Consider the following 8,739-nt stretch of genomic DNA (forward strand, 5'->3'; position numbering starts at 1 on the left):
AGCTATTGGTGATATTGATATCCCCGCGACAGTGTCTTGGCGTGATGCTAAAAGTTACCGCAATCGTCATGGAATAATTTCTCAAAATGTTTTAGCAGCGTGTAACTTCGATTTATAATTCATATATGTACTTAGTGGGTGGGAGGGATCTGCACATGATTCACACGTGTTGACAAATGCTTTATCAAGAAATAATGGACTTAAAGTGTCACAAGGTATTTTTTTTGTAATATATATTACTAAATTATTTATGTTGTTGTACTTTTCAAAAGTTTTTATATGTTATTCATTGATTTACAAATATGATTTGATAGGTAAATTTTTTTTAGTGGATGACGGATATCTAAATCGACGTCAATTTTTAGCTTCTTTTCGAGGTTTACGTTATCATCTTCAAGAATTCACAGGACAAAGTCGTCATGCAAAAGAGTTGTTCAATCTTTGCCACGCTTCATTGAGAAACGTTATTGATAGAATATTTGGCATATTCAAATCGCGTTTCAAAATATTCAAGACAGCTCCTCCATTTATTAAATACAAGACTCAGACAGATCTTGTTTTGGATTGTGTTGGGTTACACAATTTTCTTCGCAATGAGTGTCGTTCCGATGAGTTTCCGATTGAAGCAGATAATGAAGCTCCATCATCATCATCAGAACAAATTCATGAAGACAACTTTGATCAATTACTTGATACTCAAGAACAACAACGAGCAAATGTTAATGCATGGAGGGATGCTATAGCCAATCAAATGTGGATCGGCATTGATCAAGTAGTCACCAATGATTAAAGTTTTTTTCATAAAAAACTACTACAATTTAAATATCATAATTTTTTCCGTATTCTGATTGATCATTTATCTACAATTTTATACAATTATTTATCTAGTATTTTTTTGAGTCATTATTTATCTAGTATTGATTATTGATAAAAGTGTTATTAAATATGCGTGAAAAAAATATTACTCATTGACTATATATTTGGAATTGACATGAAAAAAAATTCATGAATTTAAATAAGTGGTTGATTAATTGTTTTTGAAAAACAATAAAAAGAATTTATAAACATAAAAATTTACGATAAAAATTTTATATGACAATGTGAGGCTCAAAACAATCAAGAAGAATTTACGAATAAAATTTACAAAATTGTACAGAAAAAAGTCAACAATAGTCTATAAAAGTTATTAAAAGTCCATGAACTCCACAAAAGTTTATGACAAAATTCTTTAAAAAAGTCAACAAGAGTTTATAAAAGTCATTAAAAATCCATGAACTCCACAAAAGTTCATGACTTTGAAAAAGTCCATAAAAGTCTTTAAAAGTCTAATTTGAATACACCCCTCAGTGTTTCAGAGTAGTAATTATGTTCATGGTGTTGTCATCTTAACTAATCAAATTCATCTGTGTTCTGTGCCGTATTTATTTTTGGGGTCTCCGCTCTCACTGTGTAAAAAATGAACCTAATCCGACAACCAGACATGAATCGACCCGAAAAATATCCGAACCCGAAAACTAGCCCGAAAAAATTAATCGGTTCGGTCAACCCAAGTTGACCGAAAACTTTTTATTATCATTATTTTTATAAAAAATTAAGAAGATTTCATACATTTTTATGGATTTTATGTTTGAAAAAAAAATTTATTGTATGTTGATAAAATAGATTTTCATAATTTAATGTTTATTTTGTATAATTTTGATTTTTAAAATAAGTTTTTATTTTTTTAGTAAGTATAATTTAAATTTTCTACCACTAGAATTTCAAATTTAAATTATATATGATTTTAGGTTTTGTTATTATGTATTTAAATTAAATATTACTATTGTTATTATTGTGTGATTTGAATTTTTATTTAATTATTTTGTTAAATTAAATAAAAAAATCGGGTTGATCGGGTTAGTTAGGTTAGATGGGTTCGAGTTCGGGATAGCCATTTTCGGGTTGATTCAAGTTCGCGCAGAAGAATTTTTCAGTACCATAGTGCGCCAACCTGATCGAAACTCACCCAAATTGACACCCCTATCTCCTCTCCTAGTTTTTCGCTATCGTCTGCGAAAGAAAGCAAGGAATTAGTGATATGATCATCATTAAGCGTTCAATCTTACATTTCGGTGATAAAAAAAATTATTTTTATAGGTCGTGCTGCTTTTTTTTGTAAAACAGGTATCGATCGCTCGCCGTGGAGTAACTAGTGTCAACCGCTTACTTTGAAGAATAGAGGTATCAACCGCTCACAAGCTAGACTATGTCAAGCTCCTCGACCGGTCACACAACTCACATCTCTAGACCGGTCACTAGCTCAAAGTTTTGCTCAACAGTCTCCTATAAGATTTCCTCGACCGCTTCACATGCTAACAAGTATTTCTCTACGGTCATAAGGAGAAGCCTTCTAAACAACGAACTGTAAAATTAAAGAGCTGCCTGAAATATTTATGAGCAACCAACAAGGAATGTTGGAAAGTTACTCGAAGTGATTATTGAGACACCCTAGCTCAGAAACTTATTGCAATAGTTACCTCTCATATATAGAAAGAGCCGACACTTTCTTTTATTGAAGACTCTACTTTTAGTGGAGAGGACAACAATTATAGTACCAATACATTAAAGTTAAATGCATGCTTAATTAGCTTCTGATTAGTAGCGGATCCGGTTAGGGTCGCTCCAACATGTTTAGTGGTTTTCTGCTTCAAATTTGGATGATCGCCCACTTAGTTGTCATTACTAGGAAGATTCACGCACCTCGGTTAACTTGCACTCAAGAAAACATGTTTAGGTTGAATTTGGATTTTGGATGACAGCTCTTGGTGCGTTAGTGTTTGCTTTTGTCCAATAGTAGGATTTCCCAAATGTTGTGTAAGGGAATAGGGGTTGCACATAAACAGTTTGAGGTGTTGTCACAAGGTGTTGACAACACCTACAATAACACCTTGAGTAATTTGCAGCGGAATATAAATTAGACGTGAATAAAATAAACAAGAAACCAAATAAATAGACTCAAATAATTTAAGCAAGAGTATAAAATACTCTTGCAGCGCCTCATGGCAAAACTTCACTAGAAAACTTTCAAAAAGTTTTACAAACCCTAAAACTAGTGATTATTGTAAAAATCAATTTCTCAAAACAATTGAAAAAATAAACCATAAAAATAACTCCTAAAAATTCTACGCAAGATAGAATAAATAAAAGAAAGCAAGGAGTTAAAAATCTTGATGCCAAAACTTGTATAGATGAAACACTCTTTAATCAATGGTCTTCAAGTGTTCTTCAAGCATCAAGTAACCTTGACCGATTTGAGGTTTCAAAGATCTTCAATCCTTCTGTCAATATATGTATATGAAGCTCTAGGAAATCTCACGGTTTCTCTCTTCCTTTCGATCGATCTCTTTCTCCAATATATAGATTAGAATCCTTCCTTGTAGATGTTTCCTTGTAGACATAGGATTCTCTAGATTTGTTCATATCAAATCTACACAATATGAAAACGATATATTAAATAAGATATTATAATGAGCATATCAAAATATCAAATCAAGTTATTCAAGGAAATAAATAACTTATATAAAATTACTTCATGTTCAAGAAAGGAAAAATATATTAAATAAAATCTTTTCAAAAAAGGATGATTTTAAGGAATAAAATATTCCTTTCAATCTTCCTCTTTTTGTCTTTCTGGACAGAACACATTTAATTTACAAACAGATCAACTAAACTCCCCCTTAATCAAAACTCCCCTTGAATAGATTCTCCCCCTAAGTAGAAACAGAGGTGTTGTTACGAGATGTTGACAACATCTAGCTACGACACTTCAAATCAGAAAACCATAAGAGCAAGGAGAAATTGAACCAAGAATCCATATCAGAGCTGACAATACAAAAGAACAGTTTTGATTAGGATCAGAGCAACAAGACACTTAACCTAAGAAATTTAAATTATACTAGAAAAACCAAAATAAATAAACTATAAACAAACTAAAATTGATTTCTCTCAGATGAGCCATCAGCTTCTTCTTCTGCTTCACTTCCTTCTCCCCCTTTTTGTTTAGAAGGGCCAGCTCCACTCAATAGGGACTCATAGTGAGCCTTCATTCCTTCGTAATAGGCGAGGTCAGCCTTTGCTTGGATAATCTTATGCTCAGCATGCATCAGTTGAGCTTGAATAAAGGTAGGATCCATTTCTTGAGCAGCAGAAGGGGGTACAAAAACAGCAGTGGCAGAGGGGGTGTTGGCAACACCTGCCACAGCACTTGCGGCAACATCTGACTCAGACCAAGGAAGGTCTATTTTCCTATTTCCTTTGAGTAATGCAGGTGCGATCTTGAGCAACTCCCCAGGCTCAGTAAGTAGCTCATCATCATCCTTCTCAATCTCTTGAGACAGCAGCATAGAATAGATTAGAGATGGATAGAGCAGCTTCAATGTTGGTTGAGCACAATCTGCAAAGGCCATGACTGTGTCAAACACAAGTCGACCATAATTGAATGCAATTCCAGTACCAATAGCATACAAGAAAGGGGCTTGATGCTTGGTAACCACAGTAGAATTCCCGGAAGGGGTCCAGGTCTTCACAACAGTTTTGTGGAGAACAGAGTATAAAGAAGTCAGCTTGGCAGCCTGCAACTTCTTAGGGTGAGCTGGAAAAACAGTGACTTGTCCTCCTGTGATGACAGAAGTCATCTCATCCATGGTAGGCAGTGCAACATCATCACTGGCAGGAGTCTAGAGAAATCCATTTATAATAGCAGGACTGAAAGAAAAAATCTGCCCACGCACATACACCTTCCCATACTTCATATACCTTGGATCCCTCACCGCTTCAGTGAGATTTCAGTAGAACTCTCGCACTAATTCTCTGCAGTAAGGACCAGCAGTAGTAACTATAGAAACTATGTTCCTTACTTCAAAAAATTTGATCATGTTCTGAGCTCCATAGCTCTCCACATCAATGTTGTGTTCCTCCTGAAACTCTCGATCAGCATATTTCTCCCAGCATTCAGCAATCTCCTTGGAATAAAAATTATATGAATATGATGAGTTTACCCGATATTCTTCACCCAAGGTGTTGTCCAAGGTGTCGGCAACACCTTCCTCAGCACCTTCTTCTTCTTCATCAGAGTCATCAAAAACTGACTCTTCTTCCAAGTCCTTCTCAGTATCTGAACCTTCACTCGAATCAGAGCTGGAACTGTCAGAAGGTTGTGGGCGGTTATCAGAAAATTCCTTGATCATCTCCTCATCAGGTTCATCCTCGGATTCTTGAATAGGAGCTTCATCAGCAGGCTTCTTGCTTTTAGACTTCTTCATCTTAGCCATGAACTGGGCTATTGACATCTCCTCATCATCAAACAGAACCGGAGGAGCAGTAGATGATGGTTCCTCAACAGAAGGAATAGATTCAGATTCATCCTTTTCTTTATCAGCAACAGGTGATGGGGTTTCTGACTCTGTGGAGTTCTTATCAGAAGAATCACTTGCTGATTTGCTTTTTAGCAGCAAAAGGAACCGGAATAGCATCTCCAGATGGTTCTTGGGTACTCGATTTTCCCCTTTTTCGGCGTACTAGTTTGAAATCTTTGTCAGAGCTTTCATCTCTAGAAGTAAACTCAGTATCCACCAAAGATGGTCTTGATGGTTGACCCTTCTCACGGAATCTTTTTGAAGCAGTATAATCTGGGTTATAGCCAGCTTGTCTCTTTGATCTACGGGTTAAGGGTTTCGAAGAAAACACCTTATTCAGCACGCTCATATCTGGCAGATTCTCCACATCAATCTCATTGCCTGGCTCTCCTGGAGCGATGGAGTCCAAGGGCACTGCTTCTTCAGCAACAGGAACAATAGCTTGCTCAATCACGGGGTGTGGTGATGTAGGTGCTGTAACACCTTCCGCAGCATCTTCTGTATATCCCATCTCAGAACGAATATCGTGTGAATCATAACCCTTTCCTGCCAATTGAAAAACAGGGAGTACGGAGAATACAATGGTGCGAGTCTAAGCAGGGAAATAATATATTTCCATAAACAGATAAGAACACAAATATATAACACACCAGAGCTTTTCCTATTCTAACTCGGATTCTTAGTAGGCCCCAATGGTAACAAAATCCCCAACGGTAACTATTCGGAAAACGGTAACAAATTCGATTTAATTAGGCAATAAATCTATTTGATTTCCACCGATAATCTAGGACCAAATATTTCACCAAATATTTCCAATTTTAACTCCTCATCAGAATATAACACCACTGAAACAAAATCCAATCCCATTCAAATTCAAAAATTCAGTGGATAGGGCAAAAAATCAAAACTTTTGTTTGATCAAAATTCATAACCTTTCGGCCAAATATATTCACAAATAAAAATATGCATGTCCTAATTATGTCTAAAAACAGAATGTGACATAAAAAATGCAATTATATGCAAAAAAATATGTTGACAAGTGAGGTTTTATCCACGATGTTGGCAACATCTCCCAACAACACTTCAAGATTCAGAAAAATCATTATATCTAATTCATTATTTTTGCAGAAGTGGTAGCCTGCACACTAAAATAATGATCTTCAAATGGACCCCTTTAGGTAGCTTTTTTCATTTGCTTCTGATTATCAATAAAATTTGACGATTGATTCAATTCAAGCTTAATCATTCTTGTTCTTTTGTTATTTTGATTTTGCAAAGTCACTTTTCATTTGGAACAAGATCATGGAATACACGAACGTCCCTCCACTACTTCGTGACTTAGTCAGAACTCTTCTTCGATTAATCCAATTAAACTGTAAAATATTTTGCAAAGAATCCTGAGTGAAAACTAGTCAATGGTTACAAAGTATCCAACACATCACAAAACAGAATGAATGCATGAATGCAATATGCCTAAGATCCTAAAAATGCACATGCATGAAAAGGTGTTGTCACATGGTGTTGGCAACACTCATGACAACATCTCGGTTCTGTCTATAATGCACACATACTGAGAGAATTCCTTAGACTGGAGAATCTATCGAAATCCAAAGCTTTTGTGAATATATCAGCTAATTGGTTATTAGTTCCAACAAACTCAATTAAGATCATGCTTTTCTCGACCAAATCTCGAATGAAGTGATTTCTAATGTCAATGTGTTTGGTTCGAGAGTGTTGTACTGGATTTTTGGATATATCAATGGCACTAGAATTATCACAATACACAATATGAGTATCACTCTTAACACCATAATCATTTAGCATTTGATTCATCCAAAGGAGTTGTGAGCAACAACTACCAATAACAACATACTCAGACTCGGCAGTAGACAGTGAGACACAGTTTTGTTTCTTACTATACCATGACACTAAGTTATTTCCCAAGTAGAAACATCCTTCCGAAGTGCTTTTTCTCTCATCTAAATCCCCAGCCCAATCAGCATCACTAAAACCTACCAAATTCGAATTGGTTTATTTAGTGTACCACAAACCCAAATTCAAAGTTTCAGCCACATATTTCAATATACGTTTTACGGTCTTCAAGTGAGTAATTTTTGGGTTAGACTGGTATCTAGCACACAAACAAACACTATACATGATATCAAGTCTAGTAGCACTTAAATACAAAAGACTACTTATAATGCTTCTGTAGAGAGTGTTGTCAACACCTTCGGCAACATCCTCACTAGACAATTTTTCATTAGACCCCATAGGTGTGCGCATGTGTTTAGTGCTGTCATTCAGAAACTTCTTTACAAGATTTTTAGCATACTTGCTTTGACACAAAAATATACCATCATGCATTTGTTTTACTTGCAAGCCCAAGAAATATGTTAACTCACCAACCATGCTCATCTCAAATGTTGAAGACACGCACTTCACAAAATCATCAACAAGTTTATCATTTGAAGCACAAAAAATTATATCATCCACATAAATTTGGCAAATTAAGATATTACCTTGAGACTTTTGCACAAACAAATTCTTATCAACTTCACCTCTTTTGAAGCCAATATTGAGCAAGTACTCAGTAAGTCTCCCATACCATGCACGTGGTGCTTGCTTCAATCCATACAATGCCTTTTTTAACTTATACACATAATCAAGATGATTTGGATCCTCAAACCCTTTAGGTTGTTTCACAAAAACTTCTTCATTTAGGATGCCATTCAAAAAGGCACTTTTTACATCCATTTGAAAAATTTTCATTCCCATGTTACACGAAATTGCAAGCAAAAGTCGGACAGACTCAATACGAGCTACAGGAGCAAAAGTTTCATCAAAATCCACCCCTTCAACCTGTGTATACCCTTGAGCTACCAACCTAGCTTTATTTCTAATGATGTTTCCCGACTCATCAGTTTTATTTTTAAAAATCCATTTAGTTTTTATGACATTACCATGAGAAGGAAACGGTACTAAGTACCAAACATCATTCCTAACAAATTATTCTAACTCTTCATGCATATCATTGACCCAAAAATTCATCTTTTAAAGCCTCTTAAACCTTTTTGGGTTCAATGTTTGACACGAAACAAGAAAATCTTACCTGAGAATATGTAGAACTCATGCACAACAAACCTGCCATCTTTCGATAATCCACTTTCTCTTTCCTTCGAGTTTGCAAGTCTCCATACACATCTCCAATGACCTGTGAGGTTGGGTGATTCTTCTGAATTCTGTTTGGAACATTCTTTCCAGCTTCGTTTACCTCACTGTTCTCATCAGTATTCTCTAGGGGTGTTCACGGTTCGGATAACCGCCCGATCCGAACCGAAACCGAACC

The sequence above is a fragment of the Henckelia pumila genome, chromosome 4, assembly GCF_033568475.1.
Source record: "Henckelia pumila isolate YLH828 chromosome 4, ASM3356847v2, whole genome shotgun sequence".
NCBI classification, from domain to species: Eukaryota; Viridiplantae; Streptophyta; class Magnoliopsida; order Lamiales; family Gesneriaceae; genus Henckelia; species Henckelia pumila.